General features: G+C 36.1%; 1 protein-coding gene across 1 annotated transcript in view; it reads right to left on the bottom strand.

The window, feature by feature from the left end:
• Window positions 1-17,748, bottom strand: part of LOC6047192 (serine/threonine-protein kinase meng-po) — a 96,605-nt gene that overhangs the window by 78,851 nt on the left and 6 nt on the right. The window contains exon 1 of the mRNA XM_038255401.1: window positions 16,530-17,748. This exon is cut by the window's right edge and continues 6 nt beyond it. The gene's annotated coding sequence lies outside the window, so the exon portion shown is untranslated. The remainder of the gene's footprint in view (window positions 1-16,529) is intronic.

The raw sequence follows: 17,748 nt of genomic DNA, 5'->3' as shown, positions 1-17,748 counted from the left end.
GGCTGCCCGGTGAGAATGGTGCCAGTGTGATGGAACTCTTGGGCTCGCCAAACTGGGGAGGATGATGGACGCACCTTCACCAAGGACATCGAACCTGGTGGGGAAGGAGTAAGTCACTTAAAATGGTTTCAACCTTTCTAATAATACGTTGGGAACATTATTGTTTCGATAAGTATCACTCACCTTCCCAAGCAACCGACCAACTCCAAGCGAAACCTACTTGAGGATACCGTGGAGATTTTCCCTTGTCCTGTTGAAAAAGAGAAGCATCAACAATTCCCGTCTACCAAATCTCCTATCCTTGTCCCTGATGTGCGGTGGATATTGGATAGGACGACAATGGATGGTTGTCATGGTGTTTAGAATCTGGTTCAGGTTCCCAATTCTCAATTCCTAGTAAACTTGAACTTGCATAATCAGTTCATAAACATGACGAAATTTAGTATGCAATTTGCTAAAATCACCATCTCCAAGCGATGCAAATTCTTTGCCCTAAATTTATCCTTTTTTTCAGCATATAGATTACGCGTAATGTAGTTCGCGTATGTAGTTCTCGAGATACAGCCATTTTAAAATGTTATTTTCGACTTTTTCTAAGAAAATCTATAAAATCAATACAATTTCAGCATTTCAAAGAATATGCATTTCGAGATAATGATGAATTTTGCTTCATATGACTGTCAAGTATCTCTGGGTAAAGTTTTAGAAGGTTTGCTGATGTAGTTCTCGAGATACAGCCATTTTAAAATGTTATTTCCGACTTTTTCTGAGAAAATCTATTTAATCGGCGTTGAAAGTCGGAAATAGCATCTTAACACGGCTGTATCTCAAAAACAACATCAGCAAACCTATTGAAACTTGGCCTCGAAATACTTGACAGTCATATAAAGCAAAATCAATCATTATCTTGAAATTCATAGTCTTTGAAATGCTGAAATTGTATCGATTTTATAGATTTTCTCAGAAAAGTCGGAAATAACATTTTAAAATGGCTGTATCTCGAGAACTAGATCTGCAAACCTTCTGAAACTATGCCCAGAGATACTTGACAGTCATATGAAGCAAAATTCACCATTATCTCGAAATGCATATTCCTTGAAATGCTGAAATTGTATTGGTTTTATAGATTTTCTTAACGAAAATCGGAATTAACATTATAAAATTGCTGTATCTCGAGAACTAGATCTGCAAACCTTCTGAAACTATGCCCAGAGATACTTGACAGTCATATGAAGCAAAATTCACCATTATCTCGAAATGCATATTCCTTGAAATGCTGAAATTGTATTGGTTTTATAGATTTTCTTAACGAAAATCGGAATTAACATTTTAAAATGGCTGTATCTCGAGAACTACATCAGCAAACCTTCTGAAACATTGCCCAGAGTTACTTGACATTCATATAAAGCAAAATTCATCATTATCTCGAAATGCATATTCTTTGAAATGCCGAAATTGTATAGATTGTTTTGGTTTTCTTATTGAAAATCGGATGTAGCATCTTAAAAGGGCTGTATCTCGAAAACTACATCAGCGGATGTTTTCATTTTTTGCTCAGAGGTGCGTTATGGTGTAAGGAATCGATAGACACCAAAATCACGAATTGCATATTTTTTTGAGCACCGTGATTACACCACTTATCCATCCTCGCCTTAATAGAGAATTGAGTTTTCCTAAAATTAAGTCCAGCTGATTTGCTCCCACACTGGTTTGGAGGGGGGAAACCCGCAGGTCCATGTTTGCTTTACCGTTCAGCGTGGCTTTCAACGGCTTCAACTCGTCGTTCGTCCGCAGGGTACACAAAACACATCTCGACTGATCCTTCTGGCTTTTGGAAGGTCGGTCGGTCGGTCTAACCCCAAACCTAACCGGGCCCCCATTTTTTGCGAGCTAAAATTAGCAGCGTTGTTCTTGTCTGAGACTCACAGTATGGGATGAGTTGAAGGGAAGGAAAATCCCACACTTCCAAGTGGTGCTGCCGTTTCGTTGTTTTCTGTGTTTAATTAAGGGATTATTTGGTATTTTTGCTTCACGTTCCCTTCGGGAACAGACAGCTTCAGTTTTGGAGCTTTTCAAGAAGCAGCTTTTTTAGTGGTCGAAGCTTTCGCGTTAAGACTTTTCCTTTTGGCATGCTATAACAAGCAATTTTGGAAACGATTTCTCTTCGACAACGGCAGGGGAAAAACAAAAACGAAATATGGGGCTTCAAGTCCTGACTAGACACGCTGCGAGATGGACGTGTCGAATGGGGTGGAAAATGGTTGCGAAAATTATGCGAGCAATGTTGTGATTGGTTCCTTAAGTGAGCCACTTTTTCGGGAAAAGGAAGGGATCGTGCCGGCACGCAGCTGAGAGCAAAAAAATTTGCTCATAAATTATGATGGAGAAATTTCGATAGAAGAAGAGATCCTTCGCAGAATTGGCCGCACCGCGTGATTAATCGGTTGAGGCAACATTAATAAAGCTCAACTATGGATACTAGATTACGTTTAAGGTTACTCGTTTTTTAGTCGTTAAAACAACGTTTCAATATTTAATGAACTTTGTTTAGTCAGCGTTTATTATATTCTTATTTCTTGAACCAAAAAAAAATGCATTTTAGTCATCGAAAATATAACCAAAAATTATGTATTTCTAAAATAGTATATTTGCGCATTTTTGGTGTTAAAAATACTAATTTGAATTTGCAACCAATGGAAAACAACGAAGAAAACAAAACTTACTTTGCATTTCGAGACCAGTACCACCATTCTAAATCATTCCTATTTGAAATGCGATATCAACAGTCTGCATCCCAGCGGTAAACAAAAAAGCTGTAGTAAAATTTGCAACAAATTACGTGTAGGCGGAAAAACATACACTTTTTTCCCCTCCCCCACCCCAAAAACCCACCCAAACGGTTACGGCTGGCAAACCTCAAGTGGGGCCACAAAGTTTATCTTATCCCGTTGCAATAAATACTCCCTTCTCACTCCGGTGAAGTTAGTCACTCGCTAAATCATGGCGACTCGACGTTCGTCGGCCCCGGCCGTGACCCTGGTAATTGTCGTGTTAAGAAGCTTTCCCGCTCCCCCTCCTTTGTGTCGCGTGTGCGATGTTTTTCCACCACCTCGTTAGCAGTAGCAGCGGCAGCGGTTTAACTTTCCAAAATTTCCACGACGACCCAGACTGGCAACGCAGCGTGTCGAACGAGTACAGGGAAATCCGAAAGAAAAACATAAAAAGTTTAAATTAAATCAACAAGCCATAAAATTTAGTGTTGGGTGATTTTCCAGGGGAGGTGGTAGGGAAAAATGCTGGGGGGAAATCGGCGTTGGAAGAAAAATAACCTAACATGATACCCTGGCCTGGCGGCGGTGAACACCGCAGATATTTCATTCAATCCTTCATGTTTAATTAAGAGAGCGCCTGTAAGGCAAGGGAAACTTTTTCCCATAGATTTTGGAAAAGTTGAACCACTGCTGACTAGCTTAGTTGATGGGATCTATACTCAGGTGCTTGAAACACACTAATGTATTTGTTTTCTAAAGACTACGAAAATTTTATAGTTTCTGATTCCTTACACAAAAATAAGTAATTTTGCCAATTTTGAGCCAAATCGGTTAAAGTTAAAGGGTAAAGGATTTAGAGTAAAGGGTAACTAAATATCGCTAAAGTCGGTGAAAAAAATCTTTTCATACAAAAATATCGTCTTTGAATCACTAATAACTCTTCAGATTCAACTCGGATCGTTTTCCGGTCTTCAACAAGGTTATTTGTCATAAAATTTAACATAAGAATCTCGCACTTCAAAAGAATCTGACTCATTTAACGCCACCTTTTGATAACATATTGACATTTTTTTCTGAATTTTCCCATACAATCTTCAATGATCAATAGCGACCCGATTTTGCTCAAAATTGGTACAATTACTTATTTTTACCTAAAGTATCGAGCCAGGAGGTATCTCTTAAGATTTTTAAAAAAAATCCTTTTTTTTTGTCACCCCTATTACCCATTTATGCATATGTTTACAATTTTTGATTTTCAATTAAAAAGTGCCTTTAATTTTTTAAAGGAGAGCATTTTTGGAATATAGCCGCTTTAAATCCAATTTTGACCAAAAAAAACATAATTCTTCATCATCATCCGGAATAGGAAGGTAAAAAAATAGTTACATTCTAAAAAAAAATAACGTCATGATTCGAATTCCCGGACGCTTCGAAACCCGGACACCTCATCTTGTTTTATCAATTATTTGGATATAAGTTCGCATTATGAATGTCAAAACTGTGTTATTTGATGAATTCTAACATCAACTTTCATTTAAAGTTTATTTGAACGCTGTAGTTAATGTCAAAACAATTAAATAAAATAAAATTATAAGGTTATCAAAAATGCGAAACATTTCACGTGAAATATTTCATAGGCGTCCGAAGCACCGGGAAGGCCAAACAGAAATTTATGGTTTTGATTTCCTTAAATAATAGCAAATTTTTATGTAAAATATCGATTGTTTTGATGTTAACAGCTTATTTGAGACCTATAGAATGCCATTCACTAACATTTCAGTTCAAATTTGTGCGATTCAAAAGTGTCCGGATTTCGAATCAGCTTTAATCAGTGTCCGGGATTCGAAGCACAACAAGTCATTTTAATTTTCAAATTCTGATGAAAAATTGTTAGAAAAGACATACTTTGCATGCATTAGCATAGCATAGCATTGGTGTCTACCCGTAGTTGCTACTCTGTTATTGACCAGGACCTCCAAGAATTGCTCCGTGGACCACAGATGAAGAGTAGGAACCAATCATCACCACTTCGCAACTTTCAAATGTCCCTATCATGCTAGCCAATCACAGCGCCGGCCACGACCAGTGGTAAGACACGGGGGAAGTGGATAGGAATTTTAGTCCGATACTTGAGTGATGAAGACCGCTAAATCAGCTGCGTCTTCGACAAAGTATCACGTGAGGTTTGAGGGTGTTAGTAAGATGGGTGTGAAGCCAGGATTCACCGTGGTAAGTGATGCGGCTGGTCAAATCTATTTATAGTCCTTAATAATTCTTCGTATGTTCTTGGATTCATCTTGAAAGCTTTCCAATTCGGTTCACCAAGCTTTTGTGGTGAATTCTGGTCGTGTTGAAAGTTCAATATTCGCCTAACAATTATGCAACCAGTAAGGTAAATGTCCGTGAATTCAACTTGCATTCAATATTGCATTTCCTGTTCTTAGGTTCACACAGATTCCAATCAAGTTTCTTGGATTCTTATAGCATTCTTAATCCTTCTTGACAACTAAGCCTCGATGGTCTGGTGGATAGCATTTTTGTCTGCTGACCCAAAGGACGGGGGATCGAACCCCGCCGCGAGCTAATGAATTTTTTGTTCATATTCTCAAGTGTTCAGAATTATTCCTTCTTTCCATAATTTCTCGATAGGGGCAGATGGGAATCGAACCCAGAACCTTCCGCTTACAAAGCGAACAGCGTAACCATTCAGCCACGCCTACCCCTCAAAGACATACTTTGCATGCATTCTCTTAAAACTAACTGTATATACTACATCCTGATGATATTTCTACATTTCCAACTTATTACATGATTTTTTGCCAGCTATAACAAAAATGATATGCTACTAAGTGTCCGGATTTCGAATCATGACGTTATAGCGTTTTCAGACAAATCTGTCACCGCGCCACCATTGGTTTTGCTTTCGCGCCACAGGAGCGCGGTGACAGATTTCTCTAATAACCGTATACCCATTTTCAGACAACAAATTTAATCCGCATTCGCATGGAGATGGTGATCTTAGCGGGTTGCAGACTGGATTTCGTCATGTATATGTGATGTCCAGGTTGCTTAGAAATTGATTATATGGAACTAAAACCAATTCTACTGGGACAGGACAGGCTAAACATGTTGATGCTAAACTTACTTAGAAGAAGGTAGCGAAACCGCAGGCCCTTTTTCCCAACCCTATTGTGGAATTCGATCAAAATGACCGTTTGACCAAATTTGATCGAATTTCAACAACAGGTAAGCGTCGCGTTGGATTGGATATGCTTTAGATGACAAAAATGCCATCTTTCTAGCTATGGCATAAATTGGTCAAAATTCATTTGTACTAGTGTTGCCAATTTTTCGGAAAATTGGAACTTCTGAGAAACGTTGGATAACACGAAAATTTTTTACTCTATTTATAGAAGTGATATCGAACAACATTTTCAAGTTGATAAAACTACTTTTTCAGCAATCAGCAAATTTCCTATAAATTTGCTTCAAAGACATTGAAGATTTAACCAACGGTTGCTGAGATACAGTCTCTAAAAAAGCAAACAGGAAAATTGAGAGTTTCTCTACCTTGCTAAAAAAGCGTCAAATAAAAAAAAACTGAGCAAATATGCGTCTGATTTTCAATGTAAAATAATTTAAGTATTGAGCAGTTCTCTACGGAATCGGTTTTTTTTCTTTAATTTTAATTTTTGTATTTTTTAATCCGGCTGAAACTTTATTGGTGTTTGAAGTTTGTCCATTAATTTTCCACAAAGTTTGCTGTCCATAATGCAGTGTTCAAAATCTGGTTTTGAAGTGATCGATTTGTGTCTTCGGCAGTAGGCGGGATATGGACTACACTGAAAAATTGATACACGGTTTGGTGATTTTAATTTAACTTTTGTCACTAAAACTTGATTTGCAAAACACTATTTTAATTTTTTTTTTCATTTTTTGATATGTTTTAGAGACATCTTTCATCGCATGCAGAATCAATACAGATTTTTAAAAATCGATATATTGGTCGCAAAATTTTTCAACTTCTTTCGATGAATTTGCAATCAAAAGTACTTTAGTGAAATTTTGATAAAGTGTACCGTTTTAAGTTATAGCCATTTTTAGTAACTTTTTGAAAATAGTCGCAGTTTTTCATTTTTAAAAATGTCATGTTTCACTTTTGGAAAAAATATTTTGAAAGTTGAGAAAATTCTCTATATTTTTTGACTTTGTTGATACGACCTTAGTTGCTGAGATATTGCCATGCAAATGTTAAAAACAGGAAATTGATGTTTTCTGTTCACCCAAACAACCCACCATTTGTAATGTCGATATCTCAGCAACTATAGGTCCGATTTACAATGTTGAAACATGAAACATTCGTGAAATTTTCGATCTTTTCGAAAAAATACTTTCAAAATTTTAAATCAAGACTAACATTTCAAATGGGCGTAATATTGAATGTTTGGCCTGTTTGAAATGTTAGTCTTGATTTTGAATTTTTGAAAATATTTTTTTCGAAAAGATCGGAAAATTTCACAAATGTTTCATATATTAACATTGTGAATCGGACCTATAGTTGCTGAGATATCGACATTAGAAAATAGTGGGTTGTTTGGGTGAGACTTAGAAAACATCAATTTTCATGTTTTTAACCTTTGCATGGCAATATCTCAGCAACTAAGGGTCGTATCAACAAAGTCCGAAGAAGCAAAATATAGAGAATTTTCTCAGCTCTTCAAAAATATTTTTTCAATAGTGGGCAAACATGGGCACTATTTTAAAAAATGAAAAACTGCGACTATTTTCAAAAAGTTACCTAAAAAGGTTATAACTTGAAAATGGTGCACTTTTTCAAAAATTCACTAAAGTACTTTTTGATTGCAAATTCGATTTTACATCGGAAAATGAAGTTGAAAAATTTTTGCGACCAATATTTCGATTTTTTGAAAAAATCTGTATTGATTCAAAAAATCATAACTCGGTCAAAGATTTTTTGCCCATTCTGGAAATTTCTGAAAAGTTGGCATTTTATGTCCTCTAAAACATATCAAAAAATGAAAAAAATAAAAATAGTGTTTTTTTGCAAATCAAGTTTTAGTGACAAAAAGTTAAATTAAAAATCACCAAATTTTTTTTTATCGTGTATCAATTTTTTTCAGTGTAGTCCATATTCATACCTACAACTTTGCCGAAGACACCAAATCGATCAAAAAATTCCTTCAAAAGATACAGATTTTTGAATTTTCACATATCATTTTTGTATGGACAGCTGCCAAATTTGTATGGAAAATTATATGGACAAACTAATGATGCAAAATGGCTTCTTTGGGCATACCGAAGGCACCAAAAAAGTTTCAGCCGGATTAAAAAATACAAAAAAAATCGAATGACCGAAATCTCAGAGAATTGCTCTATTGTAAAATTTTCCGATCTTTCAAACAAAAATATGTTCAAAAAAATCAAATCTAATTATTCGCTCTACATCATTGCCTTGGCGTTCTCGATTGCGAGATTCCTACTCGAAACTAGTATAGGTGTCCTTCTTGGGACGCGCAGTCCTGTTTTTTTCGCGATAATTTCGTCTCTTTTGTGTGGCTGTTTGTGTGCATGGGGTGATTGGTCAGTATAATTGAATAATGCCGTCATAAGTTCAGTGCTTCTGGGGACGCGCAGTCCTGTTTTTTCGCGATAATTTTCGTCTCTCTTGTGTGGCTGTTTGTGCGTGATGTTCCGTCAGTGCGAGCGGATGGTTGTGTTTGTGTGCAAAGTGCCCTTTCTTCATCATCGCTGGTTGGAAGGCAATTTGACGGTTGAGTTCGTTAGTTTTACCGCGTAACAAAATTATTTTGATTCATCAAGAACGTCGTGTGGTGCGCGAGTCTTTTTTGTGTTAAAAAGACCTTCCCATAGCTCCGTAGCTCGGAGGGCACGACGTCGGTTGTTTATGTGTTAAGCCCTCTCCATAGCATCGTAGCTCGAGAGGCAACGATAATCAATACCTCATCTAGTTAACAGAAAGAAGATCGGAAGGCATTTGATGGTTGAGTTCGTAGCGTCGTTTCCGTAACAAATTTATGAATTAAATGGTTATATAATTAAGAATCAGACTACGCTATCATTGCAGCATTGCGTTTAACACCTCATTCTTTAAACAAACATTATTTGGTTTTATCTTTCCACAGCCGGCTGTCTAAGATGAAACCATTTCATTTAAAATTTAACAACAGTTAAACGGGAAATGTCTCATCCGCAGCATCCGATTGTTTGCCTTGAGAATAATATATAAAACCTTTCAACAAACTCTATGATTTTGGGTCGCATCATCATCTTCTATGATGAATCCTGACCAAACACCCTATCCTACTAACAAGTTTTCAGGTTCCTGGCGCTCGTGGGGTGTAAGCACAGAGTAAATCAGCTGCCCTAGTAGCAACCTGCGCTAACTAACATTCCCGTCCCTTAAAACCGAGGTCTACAAACTGACATGGCGGGCGCCGTTGGTGGCCAATGACTGTTACCTATTCGCAACTGATCTAGCTTTAGCAATCATGGTGTTTTATCTTTTCAGCGCATTCATACATGCTGTTGATAAGAGAAACACCACTAGATCGTCGAAGCCTATAATCAGTAGTGCTGAAAGGATATTACGGTTCTGTTCAGCAACGGAGGGGCAACCATGGGTGATCTCTCATGCTCATGCTCATGCTCATGCTTTTAGCCTTGACTATAGGTGTCCGAAGGTTTGATTGTTGAGGCAATTGCAAACCTCTTTTTACACCTTAGCTTCCATCCACCCCGGGATTCGAACTGACGACCTTTGGATTGTGAGTCCAATTGCCAAATGAAACTTGTGCCGTAACTCAAAGATGGCATTTTTATCATCTAAAATATTTCCAAAAATTAAAATGGTCAAAAATTGTTATTTTGCGCCATTTTTTGTGGGATAAGACTGGTACAAATTTTATTTAAAGTTTTTTTAGAGTGTGATATTTTTTTAGGTTCTAAGCAACTTAGAGTTTTTGAACAGCATTTTTGTATGGAAGGTTGCCAAAATTCAATGGAGAATTGTATGAACAATTCAATGATGCAAAATTACTTTATTGGTCATACACACAAAGTTTCATCCAAAGCAAAAAATTACCGTTGTCCAATGTCTCATGAGACTCAGAGAATTTCTAACCTATAAAAATCAATCATTTCCCGTTTCGCGTTTTGAATTTCCAAGTATTTTAAATAAGCATAAGCATAAGCATAGGTGCCCACCCGCAGTTGCTACTCCGTTATTGACCAGGACCTCCAGAAGTTACATCCACGAGCCGTGGAAGATGAGTGGGTGCTATCTTTCCTCGCTTCGCAACTTCTCAAAGGCCCCTATCATGCTGATCAATACCGGCGCCGGCCACGACCAGTGGTGTCACGGGGAAGTGGATGGGAATGTTAGTCCGATACTTGAGTGATAGAGACCGCCCAATCGACTGCTTCTCCGACAAAGTATCACATGAGTTTTGAGGGGGTTAGTAGATGGGTATGAGGTCAGGATTCACGAGTGGCAGTGATGTGACCATGAGCATTTTGTTTGTCGGTTGAAATTTTTAAATCTTAGGCAGCCGGCTGCGGAAAGATAGATAATTGATTATTTAAAATGGTTTATTTTTATCGAACGCGTGCCAGCCGAGCAGTAGTGCTATGGGCTGGACTTATCAGTATATTTTTATTGTTTTTACAATTTAGATAACGCGAGCAAATTTCAAAAATAGTAAATAAATGACGCTTTACTCTTCATAAAATCGATAGGTTGATGAGTTAATACTAAAACTGAAAGTTGGAATAAATTTTTACGATCATTTACGACGAAAATTATCGCGAATAAACCGGACTGCGCGTCCCCAGAAGCACTGCACTTCAAATTTCCAAGTATTTTAAATCAACCAAAAGTCAAAATGCAGTTTTTTTATATCAAATATATGCATGGAGCACATTTGATTAACTTTAACTTTGTGAACTTATCTTGAAATATTTTTTTCCAAGGCATTATTAGCTATACTGAATATTTCCGTAAACTCAAGCAAAACAATGTAAATGAACCAATGTCGAAATGTAAACACAGGGTCTATCCTGCTCACGTCAGTTGATGTTTACATTAGGAGCGAACAAGATAAAATCTTTGTTTACACTTCGGGTTTAGCCCTATTACATTGTTGCTAGAACTTTTCTAGAGGGAATAACCTTGGATGTAAACAAACAATCTACCGTAATCAGGGGTGACATTTGGTCTGCGGGGTGAGATTGAGTCATACAAATTTCTGCATTTTTGTATGTTTTGTCTCATCCCTGAGATTATTTAACAAATGTTAGATGTTTCTTATTTTAACAGCTGAGTGCTCCAAAGTCAAATCAGAGTAACAAGAAGAAGGTCACCGGAGGATTAGTTAGCAACAGAGAATTAAACGCTTTGGACACAGTCTGGACCACCACCGTCACTATCTTCGTGGCATTGGTGATCTTTGCGAACAGAATCTGTGACCGCGGGGGATGTTAATCAAACAAATCGTCAATCATGGTATACCGTCTCCGCACCAACTCCCAGTCCGTTTTTGGGGGGCTAATTAAGCTAGAAGTGGGTTATCAAGTGATACGGCCGTCATTAATCAGAGTGGTTTTTGAGAGGATAGGATAAACTAGCATGTGACGGTTACGGAAATTGTTGAACAAGTTGATTTCCGTTTTATGTGATCGTGCAAGTAGTTGTAGTCAAGTAGTTGAAAGTCAAGTAATTGAAAACAATCCAACTTAACACGTCATTACAAATTATCAAAAAAGTTTAGTCTTCATGCTTTTATCTCTTTTAAATAAATGTATAAAAAAGAATTTTGGAGCAAATTTAACATTTTACTAATTCAGCATTATTAATTGAAAAATAAACATTTTTTTTTGGTCTGTGCATCATTGTTTTACAGCGTGTGTTTCAATTGAAATAATCAATCTCAATACTCAAAAAGTTGTTGCTTCTATAAATCGATATTGTTTCAGTAAAAAAAACACATCACAGACAATGAAACAAGCTAAATATCAAAACATTATAAAAAATCACAACTCTGGATCGTGTCAAAGACGTAAAGTCCTCCAATGGCTCATTTTCATTCCCTGTTGTTGTATCACGTTCAAAAAAGCCATTTATTTTGTTTGTACCGCGACAGAAATGATGTGCATATTGAGTTGCCAGTGGCAATTTCTCAGCCCGGCTCAGCTTCCATCATTAATATGATGTTCCACCCAAGCTGCAAGCAATCACGGCGCTACGAGATTATGTGACATGTACTAAAAGCTCTGGGAGTTGTATCAAGTTTGTGAGGTAAACAATTAGCAATTCCTACGAGATTAAGCTTAAATGTCAAATATATTACACAAAAACTCATTTATGAGCAAATTAAAACATTTCAGCTTGACGTGTAAACAATTCCAGCAGTATCGTCTCTTCATTTAGCTCCTCATTCCTCGAGGTAATTTATGGGCTTCGTCCAAAATTGACAACGGTTGATTGAATTTGGACCTTTTCCCTCTGTAACCATAAATCACCACAAAAAAACACACGCCATGTTATGTACTCTACGACGTCCATAAAGAGAGGGAGCCAAAAACAGTTTTTGCGGAAAAAGGCGAGTTTTTCTTCGGCGATGACCTGCCCGTCACTCATTTTCACCTCACGTCGCAGATTGTCGTTGATGAAACAGCAGTTTCAGTAGCAAAACCAGTAGCAGCAGCAGCAGCAATACTTGGGAAATCCAAAAATAACTTCATTATCTGTCTGTTGTGTGGAAAAACGAAGACGACCAAGTTGAGGAAAACCCCTGGTCTGTTATCGATACATAGAGCACGCTATCTATAGCTTCAAGAGAGAAAACTTTCTCTTGGAAAAACACACACAACACACACACACACTCACGAATGAGGTGACTCTTTCTCTGACCCACTAAAAACGTGACCCGACTCGGTTGATTCAATTTTGAGCTGATAAATATTTTGTCGATCGTCGACGTTTTTGGCAGCTCATTTTCGTGGTGTTTTGGAAATTAAAGAAAATTGCTCTATCTTTGGAGTGTTTATGTGTGTGGGTGGGTGTTTGCACACAGAAACAAATGCTCGATAATGGAGCACGTTCGGGTTTGGGAATTGCTCTTTGCCGGCAGTTTGGATGAAATTAAGGACGAGTTCGTGTTTTATGTGTTGGATTGGAAATAGACTAGAATACGGAGAACATTAAGATATGCTTCAACACACTTTTGTCTTGTTTTATATTTACATGGGTTTTCAATATTTACGTCTCTTTTAGAACCTAAATAGCGCAAAATTTCAAAAGCTGATATTTCAACAACTATCGCACCATTTTTTATAATAATAAAAAAGAAACATTATAAAACCACAAATTCAAAAATCAGGCATTGCTTGAGGCTCGAGTGCAAATAAAAAAAGAATAATAATTTAAATTAAAGACATAAACTTTAAAAAATATTTGAAATGGTCTAAATTAAAAATTAAATTTAGTTAAAAAAAATAAGTTAAGTTACATAACTGAGTAAGTAAGTAAAAGTAATTCTTTCGCAGTTCCTGAAGGGAACACCCTTGAAGAGTAACGGGGTCGGCATTTACAAAGCGGATTCAGTGGCAGTTTTTAACTCAACTAATGTTAACATATTATTTGCAAACCAAAAAAAAACTTTTGTTTTATGTAAGTTTTTGCATTTTCTCAAATATAAAATTGATTTTCTCATATATTTTAAAAGATGACAGTTTTGAAATATTTTTGTTCTATTTCCCAAAGCTTGTTTGGCCGCTGTAAATATTTTTTTAAGCTTTATGTCCCTCGACTCTTAACAAAAAATTTTAAAAAAATCAGAATAACTAGCTATGGTTTTAAAATTTTAATGAATAAAGTTATGCAAAAAGCATAAAACATCAGTCCAGTTGTTTTACAATCATTTGTTTTCGCGGCGTGGCTGGAACAAAATATTATAAACCGAGATACTCCATCGGAGATATGTACGTATAGAGTTGTGTTTTACTGGCCTGAATTATAATCTGTTTAAATCAAAAAGCTATATCGGTGAAAATTGCGCTTTTGAAAATTTCAAGGTTTTTGATGGATCGATCTTTAAAAATATTTGTTTTAGCAGATTTGTAGACAAATCTACCTTTAAAACCCTATTTGAATTTTATAAATTCGTTTTGATTGCCAAAATTCTTATGCTTTTATCGTTTGACCTTGAACTTGTGCTTTAAATTGCATTTTACACCTGTTCAGTTGTTTTGCAATCATTAGTTTTGAAACAATGTAAGATTTGACGAAAACGTTTTTTTTTTTTTGCGAATCAAAACTTTTTCTGGTACTGTAAGTTATAAAACGTCCATTATGAAAGGGTAGTTTTCTCTTAATTAATTACTCCCATGTGTTGAGTTTGACTGACCAAAACGTTCTGATTTTATTGTAATCGAAAAGTCCCCCAGAGTCTCACACACGAGGTACTGAGGTTTTGCTTACTGAGCATTAATCGAGCTACTTGCTTTAATCGCGGCGAGGTAAACGAAGTTTAGCTTTCTTCGCAGTTTGGGTTACTGCTGACGATGTTGGTGGCGTCGATCAATTATGCGGAAAGCAATTTCCGTAACTTGTATATCAAAAATTTTAAAAAATTCTAATGATTTCTAAATAAACCCAAACCTTATAATATTTTATTGCAGCTAAAATATCCAAATACTTACGAAAATTATTTTTTTCGCGATTTTTTTGCGGTGCGGTGAATTTACAAAAATTTAAATTATTTTTAAACAAGCCCAAACATACTAAACATGTTTATCAACACAGGAAAATGCATTTCAAATTGATTTCAGTTTATTCTATTGTCATTGATACTTTGAAGTTTCCTGCAAATTTCTCGGGCCAATATTTCAGAATTCTCGAACCATGAGTCGTTCTTCAAAATATTAATTTATTATTTTGAATAATTTCTTCAAGTATTAAGATTGTTTCGATCATAAAGTATTCTTTATTGTTTTTTTTTTAAATACAATGATTGCTGTGACGTTTTGCTGAATACCAAACATGAAAAGTTAAGTTAAATGGATGTGTCAAAAAAACTGAGAATATTTACATTTTCTTCCTACAGATACAGTAAAAAAAGATAATTAACGAAATATTTTTTCATGATATTTTGCATTTGGTAAAAAATGAAAAAAATTAAAATCAAAATTATTGAGTATTTATTAGTTTTTTTTTTGCAATTTTAGAAAAAATATTTTTAATATATTTTGGCATTGATACCAATAAATTGAAACTTAAAAGGGGGAATAAAGTTCCTGAAAATTGGGGGTGGGGGGAAATTAATCAATAAAAAGCAATAAAAATTTGAATTTTCATTTTAAAAAAAACTTAAAAATCGATTGTAAACTCATTACAATGTCAACGTTTGTTTATGCATTTTCAATCAAATAAAGGCAATTTTTACATTTTTTCAATGTTGGAACCACAAATCGGAAATAAAAACGTAAAACTTAAGGAAGACAATTATTCTTTGATATTTTGCAATTTTGTGACAGCAGCATTACTGTAATAATGTATGAAGCATTATAGTACCTGCTGCTTAAATTTTTTGAGAATAGGGATTGAAATTTGAAGTTGATTTGTTTTACATTTTCTCTAGTAGGGGAACCATACCCTTTTTCAGCCTATTTCTATTATCGGCCTATCAGCACTTTAATCATGAATTATAGCTTTCATAAAGTGTTTTTGTTTCGATCTCACTAGGTTTTTTGGCCAAATTTTCCCTAGTTTTTGTTTAATTGCATTTGAAGAACCTTCTGTTACCAAGCGGTTAATGAAAAGGAAATAGTTGCAAGGAACACCAAATCTCTATGAATCAGCCATTCGCACAAGTTGTAAAATTGTTATTTCGGTAAATAAAATGAATTGAATTGAATTGAATAAAGTGTTTTTGACTGTTCCAAAGTGATAAATAGCTCAAATAACATCCGAAAATGTTGATTTAATAATAGTGGAAAACGGCAAAAGTGATGAGAATTGGTCGAACGGCTTAGAGTGATTAAAATGGGTATATTTCCCTTACCTTTGCTCAAAAACTTCTGTTTTCAGTATTTTAGACTTTTATAGGGTATGTTTGGGGTATGTGGTATGTGAATCCCAAGCTGTCTCATTGTTCCTTTCTTTGAAGTTTGAAGTCATGAATAACAATAAAACACCTTGACTTTCAAACTATTCAAAATTCTATAATTTGTTGGGCCCTTTTTTTCCACTATATAATAAAATGATTTGCTGAAAAATAATTGAGACTTCACTCTATTTTATAGCCGTCGGCAAATCAAACTCGGTAAATAATGAAGAAAAAAATGTTTGTAATATCACTTTAAATATTATTATATTTTTTTAAAGCATTTTAAAACGTTTCATCTATCTATATATATAAAAAATTCAACGGTTTTGTTCAAACGCAAATAAGTTCAATACGGAGCGTCGGATCGAGGTGCATTTTGTTACGTTGGGTTCGTATAAGCCCAAAGAAGGTTCTTACGCCAAAAAGTTACAACTTTGGCCACTCTGGAACCGATTCCAGAAAATCTGCAGATTGTATGGGAAAAGTTAGGTAAAATCAAATTTTGTTCAAAAGAGGCTGAAGAAGCAAAAAAGTTAAAAACGTCAATAAACGAAAAAAGGCACAACGAAGTTTGTCGGGTAAGGCTTGTTTATACATAAAATTCAATACTCACCTAAAGTTTGAATATATCCCACAAGTATTGCTTTTTTGTCGTGATCTGCTCGCTCTCTCTTTTCTTTCTCGTTCACTGGAAGCCCTCCTGTTGTTCTAGACGTGGTTATTGCCGGTACTAGTAAGGTGTTTATTGTATCAAAAGATGAATATGTTTCGGGTACGTCGTTAGTTGACACTTGAGGATGACACTGGTAACACGATTATTCTACTTTTTTTTACTTCACTAATATTTCTCTAATTTGACACTTGATTTTCGTGAGCAAACGATGTTTATTTCCATTCACACAAGTTTAACACTAAATTTTACAATCAGCTTTTCTCAAAACACAAACTTTCTCCAAAATCCCCGTAATCCAAAACAATCCAACACGTGGCTCGGCGAATTCCTGGTGGTGTTTGCTGTGCACGCGCCCACGGGGGATATTTTCGCACTTGGAAAAACCGTTGCGACTTTCCGCGGAACTACGCTCGAATTTTCACCTCCGCTCTGTCGTTGACGCCGCCACGACCAAACTTTGGCGACATTTTTGCTTCCTGTTTTTTTCTCTTTCCTGGTAACTTTTTTTCTCGGTTTTTTGTTGTTTCGATGCCGTGAGAATTCTTCTCGTTCAGCTATTTCCAGCGGAAAAGAAAATTTCACCTTACGGCCAAAAAAAAGCACTTTTGATGTTTCGATTTATTTTGCTCTCTTCTTGCTTTGTTCGACGCTGAAAAGTTACATTTTGCCACTTGAACGAGCTTCAATTTCAATTGAACTTTGTTTCGTTTTTTTTCTTCGGTTTTACGTTTCAAGTTCTTTGAATTTCACTTCAATGACCAATTTGCGAAAATTCGGCTAAACCACTTTGACTTGCCTTCGGGGGGTGGTCAACCGCAACCAATTTGGCGGTTTTTCTCTCGTCGTCGCAAAAAAATCCCCAATCAATTACTGTCACCAGAGGCCAGACACAAACTTCGAATACTCTGTCGAATGCTGCAACCTTCTCACACTTGAAATTCGCCAAATTTGCGTCACGCCGACGTTCTCAAAACGCGCAAATTTTGAACGATTTTTCACAGCACCAGCCCGAAGCAAAGTGGCGGGAAAAACTGAAGGGAAAAACTCAAACGCAAGGAAAAAGTGCCGGCTTTTCCAAACAAGAGAAAAAGAGCTTTCAAACTCGACGCCAGTCCAACTGAAACTGAAACTGAAACGACGACGAAGACGACGCCAAGCC

The sequence above is a fragment of the Culex quinquefasciatus genome, chromosome 2 (genome assembly GCF_015732765.1).
Source record: "Culex quinquefasciatus strain JHB chromosome 2, VPISU_Cqui_1.0_pri_paternal, whole genome shotgun sequence".
NCBI classification, from domain to species: domain Eukaryota; kingdom Metazoa; phylum Arthropoda; class Insecta; order Diptera; family Culicidae; genus Culex; species Culex quinquefasciatus.
This window is presented reverse-complemented; position numbering and strand designations above follow the sequence as displayed.